Genomic DNA, 4,705 nt, shown 5'->3' on the forward strand with positions numbered 1-4,705 from the left:
GACCCACTTGGCTCTCTTAGAGAATGATGTTCCAATCCAACAAGGGAAATCACACAGGATCAGCCCTCTAAATGGGTAGCCCATGCAGGTGGAAAAGCAGTATTCAAATCTGTGTCTCAGAACTGAATTAAATTTGCTGGATGCATCCTTCATGCACACCTGCATCCGAGGCCACAGCAAACTGGTTGCTGAAAACCAGCAAGCAAACTGGTTGCTGAAAACTAAATCTGAATTGGGTACTGATCCATATAAAAGGAGCACACAGACACCCTTGCCATCTGTGTTCCTGGCAAATGCTGCTGTTACTGAGAAAAGGCAAAGGCTATTTTCTCTTGGATTAAAAAACGAAGACCATCCCCTATGATTTCTGTTGCGTATTGAATATGCACTACATTTCGAAGCACTTTTATTGCCCTATTGCGCAGTGTGCTGTATTAATCACTCAACGCTTTCGAAAATGTATCATTTAGACCTGCTTGAAACATGTGAGAATAAATTATACTCTAATGGCTCTTCTGAATGTTAAATTATTATATTTATATGCCCGGAATGCTAATGTCTGTATTTTCTACGTATGTACTGTAATAGACTAACAAATTAACATGAGTTACAGCACCAAAAGCTGGAACAGTTGAAAATCTGATTTGTCGGTTTGGTGCTGGAGTTGCGGAAAGGTTAAACAAAACCAGCCCTACACACTTTGACATGCAGGTAGCATTTTGAGATAACTTGGCTTTAATTATACTTGCTGGAGCTGAGCCAGGAAAGCGGCCTTGAAAGCAAGTGAGAAAGTGAATGCCGTTGCCTGCAGTGCGATGTGTCGGTGGAAATATGAGGAGCAGCAGCACTTCTTTCATGTGTCCTGTCACAGTTCATCCCTGATTAGCCTGCTCCTTTCCAGATTCTTTGCATAAAAACATGTACCTTGTTAAAGAGGTACCAGGAGCAGTGGGAACTGGCTTGTGCTGAGTCAGACCATGGATGCATCCAGCTCAGTACTGGCTGCATACACTGACTGGCTGAAGCTCTCCAGAAATTCAGGCAGGGATCTTTCCCAGGCCTACCCAGAGAAGACAGGGATTGCCCATTTGCATACAACTCATGTGCTGTCATATGGACCTATGGACCTTCTCCATAGGTTCTTCCAACCAGCACTCAGAAAGATTCCTTCTTGTTTCCATAAATGTCCCCTCATCCTGGCTGTTTAGCCAACTCTCCATCAAATAGCTGAAGGTCTGTCACATGGAAGATGGAGCGAGCTTGTTTTTGGTTGCTCCAGACTGTAGGACCCAAACCAATGGATTCAAATGTCAAGAAAGAAGATTCCGACTAAATATCAGGAAGAGCTTTCTGAGGGTAAGAGATGTTTGGCAGTGAAACAAACTGTCTCAAAAATCTCCTTCACTAGAGGTTTTTAAGCAGAGATTGGATGGCCACCTGTCAGTGATTCTTTAACTGAGATTTCTGCGTTGCAGGAGGTTGGTCTAGCTGACCCCTGGGGTCCCTTCCAACTCTACAGTTCAGTTATCAGTATTCCTCCTTAACTCCTTTCTTTAAAATAAATAAGGGGGGTGATGTATTTGTGTGTGGTCCCCTGTTCACCATGGACGCTGTTTCGGTCTGGCAATCTGTTACTGATTCAGAGACGTAGAGGGCAAGAGGGGGGAACTTTAAATGCATAAAAGATGCTCCTTGCATCCACAACCAAAATAAATGTGCAATGGAAAGCTCCCTGCTCCCAACTGTATTATAGCCATTCTGAATGCATTTCTGCAGGCTTTGGCGCAGCAATAGGAGGCCACTGCTTAGGAAGAGGCCTTAGACTGTCTCTGCATCAGAGAATTGGCTCATCTAGCGCAGCATTGCCTATAATGATTGGCAAGGGCTCTCTAGGTTTTCAAGCAGGAGTCTTTCAGGCCCTCCCAGGAGATGCCAGAAATTGAAGCCGGATGGTACTGGGTTCTGGTAAGTTCCCTGATCATTCCAGTCTGGTTCTCTCCTGAGGAAAACAGCAAATCTGCCACCAAATTCTGCTAGTGCCAGAATATAACAGGCTTTCTGACAGCATCTTAGCTGAGCATTTACTGAACTGGCGTCCCCTCCCCACACCAAGCCCCACTATCATAGTTGTAATACATTCCATCTAGCAGTGACTTCACATAAGAGAGGGAACCAGAGAGTGAAACTTACCTGCACTTCCTTCTTCAGCTTCCTTTTGAGTCCTGCACAGATGTTTGCAATTGAGCTCTGTCACCAACAGTCAGGTAATCAACAGTAGCTTATCCACTTGTGTCAGTGTAGAGAATCATTCTTCGTTGCTCTGCAAACACATCCCATTTTCTTTTCCTTCTCCTTCTCGGAAAGTAGCATAATACGTTTGCAGATGAAATACTGCTCAGTGCTGTTCCCTGAAATGCAATTCCTTGTGAGGCTGTCCTATTTACTATGGATGGTTATGGGATGGGGTGGGAGGGGCTTTCTTTTATTAAGATACCCTGGGTGAAGCTGGGTATCTGTGTTGAGGCCCAATCTCTGCACCTCCCCTCCAGCCAGACACTAAGAATGTGCCACCTGCCTCCCATGCTCCCAAACCAGGGCTCTGATGCACTAGTTCAATTCTTGCACTGTACACAGTACCTCTTCATTGTCTGTGCTGATATGTAGCAGGCCAGGGGAACCCCAGCATCAGTGCAAGTGGTGTGATGCACACAGTGAATGGATGCAAAACAGCAACAAACACTTCTCACGGTGTCTTTAAGGGTGGTGTGGTTCTTTCCCTCTCCCTTCCCTTTTGTGCTTTGAGATTAATGTTCCTTCTTGTGGATATATCTCTAGATAGTCATTTGGTTTTAGTTTTGGTTCTTTTTGCCTTTCTTTGCGGGACACAGGGCTTTCTTTCAGCCAGAATTCACCAGACCTCAGTTCCAGCACCGCTCAGGTGGGCACCATTGCCATTCTAAGAGAACAAGGGAGGTGTTCATGCTGAGTTCTGGCACCACTTTTTCTAGAAAAATAGCAGTGGAGGGAAACAAAATCCCACAACAATGTATATGCCAGATGTTCCACATTTCTGCAGTCACACACGGTGGAAGTGCAAAGTTTGATAACGGGTGCAGAAGTTTCCATTGTATGAGAACCTTGGCTTCCTTTCTCTTCCTTTCTTAAAAAAACAAAACAAAACAAACTTTCTAGCCTTTAAGGCTGGAAAAAGTTTGGGAAGTGCCTACTGAAATCTCAGAAGCATAGCAGGGAAGTCTGAACAAGGTTTCAAGAGGGGATCAGGCAAGGCACATGCTACACTTTGCCGCCTTCCAATGATTGGCAGGAGCTGCATAAATTATGGGAAAGTAGGAAACATGCACAGTTGTGTAATAAGTATAATATATAAAGAATCCTGCTTTTTTTCTAATTTTGCTCTCTTTTGGGGATCCATAGCCCTGGACAGAGCACATCGGAATATTTGCCCCTATGCAATGTTTGCTCCTACCTCTCTGGGTGTAACATCTCTGGATGTCTTGCGGGAGGGGTTTTCAGTTCATCCCATGCTTGCAATATGGGCTGCACCTGGCTGGCTGCAAGAAGTAAGCATGAGGATTTCTAATCATGTCACCTCACAAAGTATAAGCAGAACTAAGAAGCAAACAAGAAAAACCAAGAAGCAGCCACAAGCCCAGAAGAACTCTCAGGAGAGACATCACAGGGCAACATATGATGACATTCATGGAGGGCAACTGCTGGGCAAATGTTATAACTGTGATTCAATTTCTAGTATTCTCCCCCATCCAAAGGGTGGAGACTTTGGACCTTGTGATTTATTGGACCTTCTTCCAAGCAAGGAGAAACCTGGGGATTGAGACACAGAACCAGTTTAAGAGTATCCAAGACAAAGCAGTGATGTGTGAATGGACCCTTGGAGGAATTTGCTGCAGCTGTTGCTCCGAGTAATCAATAGCAACTGAGAATCCTGCTATACAGATCAGAATGGGAGGAACTGTCCATTTTGATTCTCTCCGTTTCTCCCTTTTCCAATCTTAAATTCAGTTCTCCAAATTTCTCCAGCAACTTGTGAATAATATCCGCTTGAAAATTCACCAGCATTTTAGTGTGAATTAATCCTAATAAACACATTTTCATATGCAGTTTTGACTTCTGTACACATTTTGGCAATTTCCCCCAATATAATGCATTTTGTATGCTATTTTCACTCATGTATTCATTTTTATATGCATGTACAGATGTACCCATATCAAGATCCATGCAAGTAGTGATTGGGCCAGGTACCATCTCAGTGGTAGAGCATTATGCATGGACATGAGAGCGCACATAGTGCCCTTTCTTATGCCAGTCAACCACACCAACAGTGATTTGTTTTCTTTGGAATAACTGGTGGCAGAAGGCATGGTTGCAATGTTTGCCCCCCATGCATTAAACTTGTGTGGGCCTACTGGGACCCTTCCTCACAGCATACATGTGACCACATAGTAAGTTTCTTAGCTGCATAATCCTGCCAAGTAATGATGAAAACTGTACCATACATCCAAATCCGGGGAATCGGGGGGGGGGGGGCTGACAAAATCCTCTTCAGACATGGTTCATTGCTTCGTGGGGAAATGGTGATCACCCTCTGACCTCCATTTCCTAAGTATTTGGGAAACACACAGCAACCCCAGAGAAATGGTTGGTTCAGCTTGTTTAGGAAAACATG

This window comes from Podarcis muralis, chromosome 10 (assembly GCF_964188315.1).
Source record: "Podarcis muralis chromosome 10, rPodMur119.hap1.1, whole genome shotgun sequence".
Classification (NCBI taxonomy): Eukaryota; Metazoa; Chordata; class Lepidosauria; order Squamata; family Lacertidae; genus Podarcis; species Podarcis muralis.